Below are 18,996 nucleotides of genomic sequence, written 5' to 3'. Positions count from 1 at the left end.
CTTCCCTGACCACTCTATATAAAATACCACCCCATCACCACCCCCAGTCTCTAACCATTTATCCCGTGGATTGCACTTATTACTATCTGACATGTTATGCATTTCTTAAAATTTGTTTTGACTTTGTCAACCTCAAAACTGACTGTAAACTCCATAAAAAAGGGACTTTGTCTTGTTCACTTTGTATCATACTGATTAGCATATTAATAGACTCTCAACAAGTATTAATTGAAAGGATGTATGAATGAACTGCACAATTCTCTGTATTATATGCTCCTGGCATTATAACACATGTTTGAGGTTGAAACAGTCATGTAAAAACCATTAACCACAGCCTAATTTTTCTTTAGAATAACCCCTTTCACACAGACTATTTTAATGAAGCTTGGGTACCTGTGGAATCATCAAACTCTTGGTTAAATAGTCTTAACTTTAATTTCTAAAACAAAACATACAAAAACCCGTGTTCATCATTATTTCTGTTAAATGCTTTCTTTATGTTCCCTATCAGCATCACCATCGACTAATATTTATTGTTCACTTGCTGTGTCTCAATCGTTGTCACTATTACTACTCCAGGAGCCTGCACTCTGTCTCTAGAGAAAAAAATGAAGTTTGGAAGATTAAAAGAAAAAGAAAATGTATACCATAATACAAGCAATGATCAGAATTATTGCCAAGTAACTGTAATTTTATTGGTTCAGAGCAGACTCTGAAATATTTCCGGGCTGCTGTTTCACCTACCAGGATATCATCCCTTATGATTTTAATAGTCATCTATTTTCATAATTACTTCATTCATTTCTTACTAATTCCAGGTGGTAGGATTGTGGTTAAAAAATTGGTTGCACATTTGATTGTTGATCAACCTGATGAAAGTGTAGGGCCTCACAATATAAGGAATTATTTGGGAACCCTCTGCTTTATTTTTGACACTGAAAGCACTGCTTTACTACTTGTTTTTATGTTTTTCTGGGCTTCCGCTGGGAATATGTTCTAGTTCCTAGTCACCTCACACTTAATCCTTTAATTCATAGCATCCTGACCACTCAAATATTTAATCTCAAGATAATAATCTAAAATTCAGAGACTTACATAACGATTCACAAAAGAACAGTGATTTTTCTGTTCATTTCCCAGTCTCCAGGCTGTCCAAATTGAGCAAAGTGGTTTCTGCAGTTAACACTGTGCCCACAAGTGCCTCGTTTTCACTCAAGCTAAAAAAAGCTATGCTTAAAAGAGGGGCCCACCATAATAATACTAAAGGTAAAATAATAAGTCTGAAACCTGTTAGCTATAGTTATATGAGTTATTTATACTACAACTAATAGCCATATTTAATTTTCTTTTTGTACTTTCCTTAAAACTCCTTCAACATTTGTGTTTAAATACAATACCTAGGAGTAAATTATTTATATTAACTATAATGATTTTTAGGCTTCTATAACCTTAAGTTTTGTAAAATTTGTTTATTAAAATAGAACATACATGAGAGAATATGCCATCACAAGCAAAATATTCCATTACCTGGAATAAGACTTTTCTTACTTGGGTAAGCAAATATATAAGGCCTACCTTTTGTACTATAAAGATTTCAAACACACTAGCAAGCTTTGATTCCCAAACACAGAAGACTATTTTACTTATTACATCTATTACCTATATAATTATAAAATAACATTAGAGTTTGACATGTTAAAGAATAGGCATCCTTTTTTAGGCATAATTATTTTAGATTCTAATTGGGTCTATAATTATTCATTTACAAATGAGATTTTTTTTTTGGTCCATCTACAAAATGATTTGTCAATATCTGGCAATATTTAACACTGTACTTTGTTCTTACTGGTATAGTATGATCTGTTCCAAAGTTAGAAACAAATATATTTACGATGCATTTCAGAGTCTAAAGTTGCTTGAAGCAGTGATAGAAATATTTTTTACATTATTGGGTGCTTTCTAATCTTGCAGACTAGAAATATTTTTCTGCCCTTAGGCTCCCCTTAGATCATCAAATGCTAACAAGTTTTACTCCGCAGGCTCAGCTGTGCATCAGTTCACCAAAGGATTAATGACTATTTTTAAAAATGGTCTTTTGAGATCAGTCTAGGATGGGGAAAAATATTTTACTAAACCTTCTCCACCTTTGTAAATGGTTGGAGCCTCTAGAGAACATGTTCCTTGGAGACAAGACATTAAAACTCACATCAGCAAGCCACTTGGGATGAATTTTAAACAAGTCAGGACCTTGACTCAAAGATCACATTTTGTAAGTGAAGAACGAGCTGTTTTCAATAATAAATGGTGTTTTGAGACCTAATTAGAACTTGGAATAAAATAAGGAAGTGATTGTGGCTAGTTAACGAAAGTTAGACTTGTTTGTAGAAGCTTAAGGAAGATGTGAAAAAAAGGCGAACCAACTGAACATTTCAGTTTCTGTGAGAAGCTGTGTGATATGAAGAAAAGAACAAAAACTTTGGAAAGAGACAAGGAACTATGTATCTAACTTGAACATTTAGCAGCTTAGCACCTTTGTTATCTTGGACAGACCACATATTACCACAACTACACTACTATTATCACTGCTATTATTACTACTAACTATACGTTAAATAACTTGCTCAATCCAAAGAGAAATTAACTTCTCTTAAGTCTCTAATTTATTTTAGTATTTATCTTATTTTATTTCATTTAACTCTATCTTTTGTGTTGTTGTAAGAATTATAGTTAATTTCTATAAAGATGTTGGTTGGCATTTATTAGAACTTTAAAAATTGAGTACTCTTCTGTTAATGGTGGTTATTAGGACACCCATGGATAGATCTTAAATCTCAACTTACTGAATTTAGTCAGAATTTAATTGTAATAGTGGCAGAAAGCAATATTTTTTTTCCAATAATCTTAACACTTTTTGAAATCCAAGGAGCTCACATGGAGTTTAAGGCTACTTTTGATTATAATCTAGTTTCCTAAAGACTATCAAATAGGGCCATGTGTACATACTTGACTCTCAGTATATATTTGTTGAATAGAATTTATTGAATCCACACATATAAGTAAAAATTCTAAAGACTTTTGATATCTATTTTTTTTATGTGGGCTCTACACCCAGCATGGAGCCCAATGTGGGGCTTGAACTCATGACCCTGAAATCAAGACCAAAGTTGAGATCAAGAGTCAGACACACAACCAGCTGAGCCACTCAGTGTCCCTTTTCATATCTATTTTTTAATGAGCATATTGAATTTACAAAGCTGCACCAAATCTCTTGGGGAATTGGAAGTGGTTTGGGAGAGAAGAAAATATTGTTTATTATTACCTTTTATGTCCCAGGCAACCAACTAAACACTAGACTGGCATCAAGGCCAATTATGAATATAAAATAGTTTCATTTTATTTTCAACAACTGCCCTAAGTGTGCTATGTTGAACGGTCATTCCACTCACAGTTAACAGGTTAATCACTGAACATCTCTAGGGCACACATTCACTTTGAAGTCCTCTTCCATGACTTTATCTCAATCAATGTGCGCAATTTATTTTCAATAATTTTCTATTAAACAATCGCTATTGTTTTCCTACTTAGTCCATCCCAGGAGGTTAAACTTCAGCAGGTAGGAGGCTTAGAAGTGTATGTGTGGGGAAAAGGGATGCTCTGGTTTCCAAATCTTTGCCCCACACTCTCCCTACTGTGTGTATTTCTAGAAAAGTTACAGTTGGGCTAGAGGGATAGGGAAGCAGTCTCCTTGTTTCACTGACCATAACAAAACTATGGTCCTCTCTTAACTGGTGCAAACTCCTCAAATTGCTCATTGTGGATTGATGTTGACCTGTTCACCCTGTAGGTAAAAGGCTCCCTTCTGTGCAGCTCATAAAATTAAGCCACACACTTTCGTCTTTCCAGCAGCCTAATACTTCATTCCTCTGAAAAGTACACGCTTTTGACCTTATGATCCCCTATAAAACTATGGCTCTATGTATTACCTAGTGTCTTTGTGAGTTCTCAGACTAGAGACACCTGCGGAATCAGACTGAGATGGCACTGCTTTTCTCTTTCTTCTCTCAGCCTGCAAATCCCAACAAAACCTTATCTATAATGTTTTCACCCATTCTTTTGTAGTACAAAGAAGCAGGAAGTATGATGGCTAAGTAGATATCCAACCAGAAAACAAAAATGCAGGTCTCTCATTTCACAGGTACCCCAAACTGTTTATAAGGAATTTTCTTTGGGCTTCCCACATTGGTTTTAAGAAGAAAAAACATGCCACCTATTCAAAAGGGAGATGAACAGATGGAATGGCTTCTTTTTATAAAATGTTCTATGATTTTCTGCTCTTAATCTTCATTTTGTATCAATAAGAAACGGTGGTGGTAATAGTATCAGAAAGGAGATGGCCTTAAGAGTCTGAGATTCTCTAAACTTAAGACATAAATTTCTGAGTTGTCAGTCTGACTCATTAATTCTGATGCATATTCTATTGCCCAAATGGATTTTTTACATGTTTAGTATTCACACTTCAGTATGCTTTAAAAGAAAGAGTATATATGGTTTTGTAGTTAAATTGGACCTGGATTTCAATCTCTACTCTACTATCTATCAGCTGTATTAATTTAGGGCAAGTTTATTAACCATTCTGAGCTTCAATTTGCCCTGTTGTAAGATGTAAATAATAACTTCCTCCTACATTGTCAAAATAACTTGACAATATATAATTTTACAGATATATATTTGAGAGAGAGAGAGAGCAGGGTGGAAAGGGGCAAAAGGAGAGAGAGAGAGAGAGACTCTCAAGCCGACTCCACACATAGCACAGAGCCAACACAGGGCTTGACTGCACGACTCAGATCATGACCCCAGCCAAAATCAAGAGTCAGCCACTTAACCTACTGAGCCACCCACATGCCCAACAATGTATATCTCATATAAATAATTTTACAATGTATATTTTATACAAATAACTTTGGAATATGTATCGCAAATAAGAAATATTTAGGAAAGTTATTTTCTCCATTTAAAGGTTAGGAAACCAACGCTCTGTAGAGATTATAAAAAGCTGTCAAGATCATTGAAAATAGCAGAGACACTATCTGAACTCAGATCTGTCTAACGCTAAAGTCTGTATTTTCCACCACCACACGTCACCACTATATTTGAAATTTAGTAAGAAAAATTAATCAGTTGACTTATTTTCCTATGTACAAAAGCAACTGCTAGTTAAAAATATATATATGTTTTTTATTTTTAAGAAAGTTTTAGGGCGCCTGGGTGGCTCAGATGGTTAAGCGTCTGCCTTCAGCTCAGGTCAGGATCTTAGAGTCCTGGGATCGGGTCCCGCATCAGGCTCCCTGCTCCTTGGGAGCCTGCTTCTCCCTCTGCCTCTCTCTCTCTCTCTCTCTCTCTCTCTGTCTCTCATGAATAAATAAAATCTTTAAAAATAAATAAATAAAGAAAGAAAGTTTTAGGATATTGTTTAAAGATTTACTTATTTTAGAGAGAGAGAGCACACATGTGGGAGCAGGGGGAGGAGCAAGGAGGGGAGAAGAGAGAGAATCTCAAGCTGAGCATGGAGCCCAACTCGAGGCTCCTCCCAGGACCCTGAGATCATGACCTGAGCTGAATCCAAGAGCCTGGTGCTCAACCAACTGAGCCACCCAAATGCCCCAGGATATTAGGTTAAATATACAGTGCTATAACCCAAATTAGAAGTAGTGAGAAAAATAATAGCAAAGGAAAAACAAGAATCAATGTAAAATGAAGTTAGCAATGGGGCAAATTCACAAAATAAATGCTATGAAGGCCCATCTACTTGATAATAATGGGTTGCTGATAAAACTCTCAGAGAAAATCATAATGATACAACTCAGATCCAAAAAATAAATAACCTATTGTTTAAGGGAAACACAACACTGGATTGCTCCTTAGATCAAAAAGTATTTCCCTCAAGGCTATTTATGAAGAGGATGCTAAGCAAAAGATTGCAATGTCCCTAAGTACATCCTTACAGCAATAAACAGAATACCTCAATATAGGCTAATGACTTATACCAAATGCAAATTATGGGAAGCCAAAAATATCCGTGTGCAGCTCTGATAAATTAGCTGTATATTTGAAGAATCCCTGGATCAACCTTAGGTTTTAGGAGAGTCCATGACTCCCTAAAATTATGTGAAATATTAAATGCGAATATACACATGTGATATCCTTAGGCATTCAAACTGTTTTCATCAGAAAATTAAAGCAAAGTAAAACAAAACAAAAACAGCAAAAACTCCATAAAAATCCTTTGTTCCATAGCATTGGATATATATTCTCTGAGAAATTCTCCTATAAAGTCTCTTTTTCATTCTACTATAGATACTGTGTAGCACTGATTTTAAGATTAAGGACTCTGGAAAATACTTACAGAACAACTCTTTTTGTGTTGCGAATTAAATGCAGACCCTTTGTGGTTAAACAATCATGGAGACTTGTGCTAGCTAGCCTCCTTTACAAAAGATCTGTGTCTTCTGGAAGGTGACCTCATCTCAGCTTTAAGCTAAATGTAACTAGAAGTATCTTCCAGGATTTGAATAAATTCTTATGTCAGGCGTAGACATCATCTCTAAAATCTGGATTTATGCACACTAATTTGATCATTATCTGTCATTACAAATTTGAGGACACAGATCCAAGGTTCAGGGCCAAAAACTGCCAAAAGTGGCTTGTGCCTCAAACCTAATTACACAGAAAAGGATAAAAAGACTTTAACAACTATTCATCATTATTCCTGTGTTAGATTTCTAACAAGCATCTACAGAAAATATTCAGGTTTTTGTCTTATAAAAGCGACTCTTTTATATACCTGAAATCTTTAGAAGTTTTGAATAGCAAAAGCTTTAAAATTTCTGTTTATATAAAAATATGTAATTATCATAGAGATTATCATTCTGTTTATATCTTCTATTTTTAGCCCAAACTCATTTACAGATACTAATTTATTGCATGAATCACATTTCATTTTTCATCTACAATATAGTAGATGTACAGTATTAGATTAAAAAAAACTTCAGCAAGGCATTTTCAGCCTATCTCTTAATCTTACTATGCTATTCCTTCATAAATAACCTAAGATAATTAAATATTTTTAAAGCTAATAGCTTCAGCAATGAATTTAGCTCTCAGAAATACCAGAACTGTCTTAAAATGTCTTAAAGTCAAGATGCTTCCCTTGACTATTTTCTCTTTTTACTTTATCAAATGTAAAATAGTATTTAAGTTCACTTTAGTTTTAAGGAGTAATCAGCTATCCTAATAATCTCTGTGGAAAAATGCACTGAAAGCCGTAAAAGTCTTGAAAAAAAGTAACGGAAGCATACATTTCATCAATGGGAGACATATAACTCGATGCTAATGTTGTAAAGATGATGAGAATTAAAATTTTATTGAAATCAATGTATTGACCAAATTATTACCTACTATAGGGGTGGTGGAATATTTCTGATATGCCATTATAAAAAAATGAAACAACCTTTAATATTTTTTTAATATGTTTCTTTTTTTTAATAGCTTTTTTTTTTAAAGATTTTATTTATTTATTTATTTGAGAGAGAGAGAGAGAGAGAATGGGAGATAGAGAGCACGAGAGGGAAGAGGGTCAGAGGGAGAAGCAGACTCCCTGCTGAGCAGGGAGCCCGATGCGGGACTCGATCCCGGGACTCCAGGATCATGACCTGAGCCGAAGGCAGTCGCTTAACCAACTGAGCCACCCAGGCGCCCCAAAACAGCCTTTAATATTAAATTAGGTAACATTGGTTACCAAGGTGCTTCCATGTACCCTAATTATATAATTCATTCCAACTGGCAATTACCACACATTCAAGAATATCTCTCAGACACCTTATTGCCACAAATCATGCAATTATATAATATTAGAAGTTGACCTTTTATTATTTAATTGTATCCTCACAACCACTGGAGATGAGAAAGTTGAATATAACATGAGCATTGGATTAGCATAATAATTGATATCTCTGTCCCCCTGATAATCACTTATCACATGACTACTAAAATGTTACTTCATTTCCTTGACTCTGTTTTCTTGAGAAGTGTTATAAGCATCAAATGAGATGATATTATGGAAGTACTTTATAAGTGATGAAATTATTGTTTTGTGAATCATGGAATGCTACATGTCCTTGCATAGTTTGCATATATACACACCACTGAACGACTCTATTACATGCACCCTAGGGGACTTGGAAGGACAGCAATGGAGTTTGTACTTTGTCCATCAACTTCAGTCCCACTCCCAGCAGTTATATTTACCACTCTAGAATGGCTCAGGAGGGAACACTCCAACAAGACAAAAAAGAGATGGAGAATCTTTATCCTATCTTAGGAGTTAGCCAAAGAAGGATTAAAAATTATCTTATCTAGGGCGCCTGGGTGGCTATCATTTAAGCATCCAACTCTTGATCTCAGCTCAGGTCTTGATCTCAGGGTTGTGAGTTCAAGCCCCACGTTGGGCTCCACCTTGGGCTCCACAAAAAATTATCTTACCCTTTTGTCTCTCTAGAATCTGGAAAGCCTAGAACCTATTTTTCCCAAGATCTCTTTGCAGCAGGGTACTAGTTTAGGTTTCACCTTTGAGAGGCACCACACAATATTTGGAAGGTGAAAGAGAATCAGAGCCATTTCTGGCAGCAGTAAGCCAGTATGTGGGCAAAAGATAAACATGATGTTTTTCAAGCAGCTTCAGGTGTTCCGTGAATCACCTGCAAAGGTGGTGCAGGCAACAAATAGGTTTGCAGTGGTATCCCGAAACTGATCATTTCCTTTGTCATTGCTGCAACTTCTAGATTTTCTGAAAGTTAGTGATGCCTTTCTTGACCTTTGTTTTACTAGTTTTTCTAATGCCTTTGTATGCACATAATTTATTATATAAAAGGTCTTCTGTTTTCTTTACAAAAGCCTGACTGATATGGTATCTCACTTTGATGAGATATTTGTGAGAATTCTTTATCAATTATCTAATTGTTGCATCACACACCACCCAAAATCTTTATGACTTAACTGAACAACAATGAAATTAAACTAGAAATCAATTAAAGAAAGTATCTAGACAATCCCTAAACATTTGTAAACTAAATAACAAACTTTTAAATAATCCACTGGTCATAGAAAAAATTGAAATAGAAACTAGAAAGTATTTTCAATTAAATAAAAATTGGAGCACAACATATAAAACTTTGTGAGAAGCAGATAAAGCACCGCTTACAGAGAAATTTATAGAACTAAATGCCTGTATTAGGAAAGAAGGAATATTTGAAATCAATGACTTCAAATTCCATCTTAAAATATTAGCAAAGGAGCAAATTAAATTCAAATTAAGGATAGTAAATAAAAACTTAAGAACACAAATCAATAAAATAGAACACAGAAAAACAATAGAGAAAATCAGTGAAACAAAAATTTGTTAAGAAGATCAACAAAATTAATAAATGTCTTCTCAGACTGCTCAGGAAAAAAAGAAAGAAGGCACGATTACCAATATCAGGAATGTTACAGGTGACATAACTACAGGTCTTGTAGATGTTTAAATAACAATAAAGAAACATTTTGAACAAACTTAATGATGATAAATTTGACAACCTAGATGAAGTACATTGTCAGACACCAACTACTCATCAGGAAGAAATACTTAAAACAGAATGGCCCCAGATTTATGAAATATGTTGGATTTGTAGTTAAAAACTTTCCCACAAAGGAAACTTGAGGCCTAGATGGTTTCACTGATGAATTCTATCAAATATTTAAGGAAGAAAAAAATGCCAATTTTACATAAAATCTTCCATAAAATTTAGGAAGAGAAAATACTTCACAATTTATCCCACGAACTCAGTATTTCTCTGATATCTAAGATAATGCAATAAAAGAAAACCATGGACCTACATACCTCACAAAAACAGGGAGCCTGGGTGGCTCAGTTGGTTAAGCGACTGCCTTCGGCTCGGGCCATGATCCTGCAGTCCCGGGATCGAGTCCCGCATCGGGCTCCCTGCTCAGCAGGGAGTCTGCTTCTCCCTCTGACCCTCTTCCCTCTCGTGCTCTCTATCTCTCATTCTCTCTCTCTCAAATAAATAAATAAAATCTTTAAAAAAAAAAAAAAACAGATGCAAAATTTCTTGGTATCTTAGCAAATCTATTTTAATGGTTTACAAGAAGAATAAAATATGATGATTAAGTGGGAGTTATCACCGTAATACAAGTTTTGTTCAATATTCAAAAATCAACCACTGTAATTCACCCTGTTTACAGAGTAAAAAATATATATATTTTTACCTCATTAGATGCAGAAAAACCATTTCTGTCAGCAAATAAGAAATAGAAGGCATTTCCTTGAACTTAATTAGGAAAGACTGAATACTTTCTTCAATATCAGGAACAAGGAAAATATGTGTGCTCCTGATTTCTATTCAACATCATACTTGAGATTCTATTCATTTTATTTTATTGCAGTAAGGCAACAAAAAAATATATAAAATCCAGATTGAAAATGTACAAGTAATACTATATTTACAGACAACCTGATTGTCTATGTGGAAAATAGGAATGAATCTATGAAAATAATCATTTTATAATCTTTGAAGGAACCCAGAAATTCACTTCATAATCTAATCTCCATTTATGTCCTTATTTTCATCTAATAATATCTGCTAGTCTTCAAGTACCATCATTACAGATTTCTATCATTCAATATCCTGTTAGCATTTCATATATTTGTATTATTTAATTAGCATTTTTACAATAGTAGTCTTCAATGTATGTATTTGTTTATGCTAATACATAGCTTTTAAGCTACATTTTAATTTAAATAAATTGGAATAAACCTAAAAAAAAGGTAAGTCATTTTAGCAAGGTTGCATAATACAAAATCAATATGTAAAAATTAGTCATTTTTCTGTATACTAACAATACGAAATCTGAAATTGAAATTTTAAATACCATTTAAAATAGCATCACGTTATGAAATTCTTGGGGATAAATTTGTCAAAAAATATTCAACCAATAAACTGAAAACCACAAAACATTACTGAGAGAGTGTTAAAAAACAATACAAAACCTAAATAAAGATATGTATCTTGTTCAGGGATGGAAAACTCAATATTATTAAGATGTCAATTCTCCCCCATTGAATCTATAGATTAATTCCAATCTTCACCCACCCTCTAAGAAAAAAAAAAAAAATCCAAACATCTTTTTTGTAGACATTCACATGATGATTGTAAAATTTAGATCTATATAATCCATAATTATTTTGAAAAAAACAGACTTGGAGACTTAAAACCTAATTTCAAAATTTATTATAAGGTTACAGTAATTATAAGTGTGTTATTGTCATGGAGATAGAGAAATACATCAATGGAACAGAAAAGAAAGTCCAGAAGTAGAATCATACATATATGGTCAATAGATTTTTTTTTTTTTTTGGTCAACTGATTTTTGACAAAGTTGACAAGGCAACTCAACGGGGAGAAGATAACATTTTCAGTGAATGGTGCTAGGACAATTGGTTAGCCATATGCAAAAACATGAACTTTGATCCTTATCTTTTGACTAAAACAAAAATTAACTCAAGATGAATCATTGACCTAAATGTAAAATATTTTTTTCTATAAACAAACATAGGAAAAATATTTGTGACCTTGGGCCAGGTATTTATTTTTAGATCTAACAGTAAAAGCATAATTCCTAAATTAGTATGTATCTGGACGCTGAGTGGCTGAAAATGGCCTAGGAGGCCACTGAAGATGGTGGTTAAGAAAATAAAAAATAAGAAAGATATTTATAAAATGTTGCTTTTGATTCTCCTTCTGTTATCTTTGCCTAATTATTGTCTTCTTTTTATTAATGGAAATTGGCAGCAACATCCTACACTGTTGATGTTGATTCTGATAGAATAATAACCACAGAGGGAAAAATTCCTGCTGAGGTGATGGAAATACGTACAGATTGCCTAGGCTTTTGCTCTTTTACTGCTTCCCATTCCAGACCTCAGAGTTGGGATTTATTTCTCTCTACAGCTTACAGATGAAACTGTGATCAGAAAATTTGCCTGATACTGAACAAAAATAATATATGATAATTCAGACTTTCTGATCGGAAAGAATCCACTAATCCACTAATATGTTCCATACAAGAGATCTACTTAAAAATACCTAATATGGGTGAAAATAAAAGGATGGAGAATATATACCAGATAAATATAACTAAAAAGAAGGCTGGGGAAACAGTATCAATACTTGATAAAACAGATCTTATTAGAAAAAGATATGATAAGGCTATTTCCTGTAAAAGATATAATGGGGCAAGGAGATATATCTGTCATAAACATCTGCCTATCTAGTAATATGGATTCCAAATATATCAAAGCTATAGCTAAACAGCAGGAAGACAGGTATAAATCAACAATTATAGTTGTTGGTTTCGTGAATACCTTTCTCAGAAACTGACAGAATAAGTATACCAAAAACAAACATAGACATTGAGGACTTAAAGAATATAATGGAAAATTTTGTATCATCTATCATCTATCTATCTACTCAGCTCTACTCAACAGACATTAAATACATTGCTGATTGCTTCCTAGAACACATAGAACATTAATAAAAATACATCATGTACCAAGCCATAAAAGAAGCTTAAATAAATTCCAGAGGATCAATATTTGATAGACTTTTTTGTTTTACCAAAATGAAGTGAAATTAGAAATAAAGAACAAGGGCGCCTGGGTGGCCTAGTTGGTTAAGCGTCCAACTCTTGGTTTTGGCTCAGGTCATGGTATCAGGGTCATGAGACAGAGCCCCGTGTGGGGTTCCGTACTCAGCAGGGAATCTGCTTGAGATTCTCTCTCTCCCTGCCCCTCCCCTCACTCTCTCTCTTTAAAATAAATGAATCTTTTTAAAAAAGGAACAAAAAGAAATAAAAAACAGCTAAGAAAAATCTGTATATTTTTAAACTGAAAAACATTGCTTAACAGTTTTTGGCAAAACTTGAGAAAGGAGACGAAAAGATATTTAGAACTTGATAATGAAAGAATGATAGATACATAGTTAAGTAGGTCCATGTAGTATATCTACTACTATAGATACATGATAGCTATATAAAAAGGTATATGAAGTTAGTATTTTTAGGAAACAGCTAAAGCCATACTTCTAGGAATATTGATACCTTTAAATACTTTTATAAGGAGTTAAGAAAGACAAATGAACCAAATATTCAACCAAAGAACTTGCTAATAAGAACAAAAAAGGGAACTCAAGGAAAGAAGAAGGTGGGAAATAAGGGCAGAAATAAACGAAATAAAGAATAAATAGAAAATACTAACAAATTCAAAATCACATTCATTAAAAAGGGTTGATTGGGCTAAAAGTCGTCTTATCTCTTTCTTCATTGCTTGATGACTATGAAGCAATACATGGCATTTTCCTGGCATAATGTAGGTGTCTTTCTCGGTAATTGACTGAAGACCCTACCTGTGTTAGCAAGAGGCAAGTGGAGCATGCTGGGGATTTTTGGAAAGAGTTTTCTCATTTTCATCCACTTGGTTGCCAGAAATCAGTCTACTCTTCCAGTTTGGGATGATGTGGTATAGAATATGAATCCTAGAAGTGTTACAGCCACTTTTTCTTTCCACCAGGAAGTCAAGTCTAGCAGAAAATGCTCTATGATCAACAAAACGCATTTCCTATTCCTCACTAGAGCCCTATAAGACGTTTTCTATACCTTCTAATTTAGGGATATCATATATCCAATGTGACTAAATTCTGGTGACTGCAATATATATTGAAGTGCTTGTGTTGCTTCTGAGCAAAATCATAAGAATTAAGTATGCCTCCCCTGTGTTCTCTTCTGCCTGACTCTAGAGAACTCAGGATTCAGAAGAGAGTGGAATCACAAAATTGGGAGGAGTCTGGTCCCGAACTGACAATATAGAAGGCAGCTCAACCAGAAACGCTCACAGAATTCAAAATTTATCTATTGGAGCAGCTAATTCTTGCCTTGGAATTAAGCTGACACAAAGAAAACAGTAAAGATGGAAAAGCAACTAGGTCTCTGATGATACCTTTGAGTTGCTGAATCAAATAATCCTGAAACTCGAATTATCCTGAATCTTTCAGTAACAGGAATGAATAAATTCCCATTACTGTTTACATAGTGTGAGTTGGATTGTCTTTTACTTTTAGCTGAAAGCTAATTTCAATAAGACAAAACCAGTAAGACCAATGAACAATAAGACCAAAACCAATCAGTGGACAAAGGGTACAAGACTAAGCCAAGCCACAAAGAGCAAGGTAAAGAGATACACTGAACAGAACTAGTATGCAAAATGAGCAAGGTTCTAGCAATAAAGCAATATAGCCAATGTGACACTGAACTGTCAAGCTATGAATCCATAGATCTGAGCCTGTATGTAGAGGTTAAATAGTCCCAGGTACAGAGGAGGCTATACCTGAACTATATAAATAAGAAGCCAGCTTCCCATTATGACAGAAATATATATCAGAGACTGGCTAGCCTGCAGCCAACAGAAGTCTACTTCAGGTAACTGATAGTAATAGAATATCTGTTTAAAGTCTGTTCTGCTCTAGCAAAGGACTAACCTATAGATTCTTGCCAGTCCACCCTCTTTATCTCTTTTACTTACACTTTATATATCCTTCTTTTTTTTTTAAGATTTTATTTTTATTTTTCGACAGAGAGAGAGAACGTAAGCAGGGGGAGTGGGAGAAGCAGGCTTCCTGCCGAGTAGGGAGCCCGATGTGGGAATCGATTCCAGGATTCTGGGATCATGACCTGATCCGAAGGCAGACGCTTGATGACTGAGCCACCCAGGCGCCTTATACCCTTTCTTGCATCAGTGATAGTGAATATTTCACTCTCCCTGATATTCCATACATATTTTCTGATATATTTTATTTTTTCATTAATATAGTCTGTAGTTTAGTATATAAGTTCTTTACATTGTGTACTGTATATCTCTGTTTCCACTATCATTTTGGCCTCTAGTAATATTACTTGTGAGAAGCTATGTCCTTGTAATACATACATCCTTTTGATTGTTAAAATGTAATGCTAATGTTATAGAAATATCTTTCATTAATAATAAAAACACTTTGATTATTTCAAGCAATCCCTAAAGATAATGCTTTTTGCATATTCAAGGAGAATGGGTCAACAGTAATGAAGAGCACTGTATCAATAAACAACATAATTTATCTGAGATAATTAGATCACATTCTAAATCTTATTTTAAAACCTAATAGAAATGGCTTAACCTCTCCCTGGGTGTGTTTTATCTGTAAATTATGATGAATTTTAGGGTTCTTAAATTTTTAAAATTGTGTTATCTGTGATTTTAATAGCTCAGCATGTCTTTATAATTGCAGCTGCAAGTGATCAAGATTGTATCATTCTACTGCAGTCCTAAGGAAAAACTGGAAAGTATCCAAATGTAAACTTTTCCACAGTTAATCATGAATAGAAAGAGGAGATAAAATTATTTCCAAGTCAGAAAAATACTTGAAGCACAATAAAGCAGAATTCCACACACAGTCGTCTGAATTTGTTGAATACAAGTGTAGAAATAGAAATAGCACAGACTACCTATAAGTAAATTAAAAAATACATTTTGATGATTTACCAGTGAGTTGTTCTGCTTTTGGACCTCTAGTAAATTAGCAGATATTACATGCACTCTCTCCCTTCCGGCAATTTAAAACTCAGTAGTTTTATTAAGGATTTAGTGCTCCTATTGAGGAAAAAAACACACATTAAATTAAGTGAAAACTTACACCAAACATAAAATAAAATAAATAGTTTTAGACACACCACAGGCTCTCTGGAAACCTGAAGAGCTCATTTCCCTTATAAGAATTATTTATTTTTCTGTACTTACACAATCTGGACACCATGAGTCTAGTAGGTTATCATGAATCAGATAATCATTCTACCTATTACCCAAGAAAAGAGATTAACTATAATCAGAGGAAAAATTTTAACACATTGAAATGATTACATGATGGTAAGCAGAGTTCCAAATCTTGTTATGAAACAGACTATTATCTAAGGAACCTTTAATATTACTTTTGTAAATAATGGCAAAGAATGTTTTGTTTTTTAGATTGAAGGACTAAAATCCCAGATGGATGTCTAAATACATTTTCAGTGCAAGAACAATGTTTTCTGGTATACTACAATGGAGTTAAGCAACTTGAATCCAGCTTGGTTAAAAGTTGTTAAAATAAAGGGTTGGGGTAGAGGAAATCTTTAAAACAATAGTCTTAAGAGAACAGTCCATTATCTAGCTCAACCAAATATAGGAAAATACCATTTTATTCTTTTTTTTATTATTCTTGAATTTCTAGCTAAAGATTTGAAAAACTAAAGTAAATATATTTAGAACACTTTCCAAATAGCTTAAAAATGGAAGTTGGACAGAAAAAATGGTCTTTGAGTTAAATATACCTTTGATGTATGTTGATTCATGAGCTTGTATCTAACTTGTATCTAATGAATACAAAGAGCAGAAAGCATTATAAATCACACTGCATGTTATGAAACTTATTTCATTATTAAAATTTTCCAATTTTCCCATACATAAATGGAAAAGTTAGAGATTTGAGAAATAAACTACAAAAAATAAAGATCTACTAGGGTTTGGGAATATTAGTATATTATGTTACTGAGTACACAGTTCCTTAATGAGATAGAGTATTTTACATGTTTCAGAAGATCTCTGTATATCCATTATTTTCCTAAGACAATGATCTTACTGCTTGTGAACACTGCCTGGTCTGAGTAGAAAAGAGTGATTATAAAGGTAGTTTTACAAAAGTGGAGGAGGAATTCCATTTTCTTAAGGGAAAGGCTGTTGAGAACTTGGTTAAACTGAAATCATGCTAGCTCTTTTCCCACTCTGAAGGAGAATATTTATTTTCCCATAACTTGAGCTGAAGAACCAGCAAACTTCAGTAGTTTTTTCTTAGAAGGAAATAGTAACTATCCTTATTTCTTTTCTTTTAAGTTATTTCCAAATGTGAAATGTGTTTTATTTTTTAATTAATTAATTATTTTATTATTAACATATAATATTTGTTTCAGGGGTACAGGTCTGTGATTCATCAATCTTACACAACACACAGCAATCACCGCAACACATGCCTTCCCTAATGTCCATCACCTAGCCACCCTCTCCCCTCGTTCTCAGGCTTAAAAGTCTCTTATGGTTTTTCTCCCTCTCTGGTTTCATCTTGTTTCATTTTTTTCTCTCTTCCTCTATGATCCTCTGCCTTGTTTTTCAAACTCCACATATCAGTAAGATAATATGATAATTGTCTTTCTGATTGACTTATTTTGCTTACATAATACCCTCTAGTTCCATCCATGTCATTGCAAATGGCAAGATTTTGTTTTTGATGGCTGCATAATATTCCATTATATATATCACTTCTTTATCCATTCATCTGTTGATGGATATCTCTGCTCTTTTTTTTCATTTCAAAGTTTTAATAGTTATTTAATCCCTGAGTAGTAACACTGTGACAATTCACTTTTTAAATTCCAGAGATGCATATTCCTTTATCTAGCTGAGGAATAGAATCATTAAGGGAAAGACATTGTATAAAACATGGGGAGAGTAATGACTGTCTTTCTAAACCTTGAGCCTCATTTAATTGTTTTTTTTATTAACATATAATGTATTATTTGTTTCAGGGGTACAGGTCTGTGATTCATCAGTCTTACACAATTCACAGCATTCACCATAGCACATACCCTCCCCAGTGTCCATCACCCAGCCACCCCATCCCTCCCACCCCCCTCCACTCCAGCAACCCTCAGTTTGTTTCCTGAGATTAAGAGTCTCTTATGGTTTGTCTCCCTCTCTGGTTTCGTCTTGTTTCATTTTTCCCTCCCTTCCCTTATGATCCTCTGTCTTGTTTCTCAAATTCCTCATATCAGTGAATGATATGATAATTGTCTTTCTGATTGACTTATTTTGCTTACATAATACCCTCTAGTTCCATCCACGTCATTGCAAATGGCAAGATTTCATTTTTGGATGGCTGCATAATATTCCATTGTGTATATATACCACATCTTCTTTATCCATTCATCTGTTGATGGACCTCTGGGCTCTTTCCATAGTTTGGCTATTGTGGTCATTGCTGCTATAAACACTGAGGTGCAGGTACCCTTTTGGATCACTACATTTGTATCTTTGGGGTAAACACCCAGTATTGCAATTGTTGGGTCATAGGGTAGCTCTATTTTCAACTTTCTGAGAAAACTCCATACTGTTTTCCGGAGTAGCTACACCAGATTGCATTCCCACCAACAGTGTAGGAGGGTTCCCCTTTCTCCGCATCCTCGCCAACATCTGTCATTTTCTGACTTGTTAATTTTAGCCATTCTGACTGGTGTCAGGTGGTATCTCATCGAGGTTTTGATTTGTATTTCCCTGATGCCGAGTGATGTTGAGCACTTTTTCATGTGTCTGTTGGCCATTCGGATGGCTTCTTTGCAGAAATGTCTGTTCATGTCTTCTGCCCATTTCTTGATTGGATTATTTGTTCTTTGGGTGTTGAGTTTGTAAGTTCTTTAGATTTTGGATACTAGCCCTTTATCTGATATGTCGTTTGCAAATATCTTCTCCCATTCTGTTGGCTGTCTTTTGGTTTTGTTGACTGTTTCCTTTGCTGTGCAAAAGCTTTTTATCTTGATAAAGTCCCAATAGTTTCTTTTTGCCTTTGTTTCCCTTGCCGTTGGAGATGTGTCTAGCAAGAAGTTGCTGCAGTCGAGGTTGAAGAGGTTGCTGCCTGTGGTTCTCCTCAAGGATTTTGGTGGACTCCTGTCTCACATTGAGGTCTTTCATCCATTTTGAGTCTGGTTTTGTATATGGTGTAATGAAATAGTCCAGTTTCATTCTTTTGCATGTAGCTGTCCAATTTTCCCAAC

Source organism: Callorhinus ursinus, unplaced genomic scaffold (genome assembly GCF_003265705.2).
Source record: "Callorhinus ursinus isolate GAN/ISIS: 27379988/994484 unplaced genomic scaffold, GSC_fseal_2.0 scaffold4, whole genome shotgun sequence".
NCBI lineage: Eukaryota > Metazoa > Chordata > Mammalia > Carnivora > Otariidae > Callorhinus > Callorhinus ursinus.
This window is presented reverse-complemented; position numbering follows the sequence as displayed.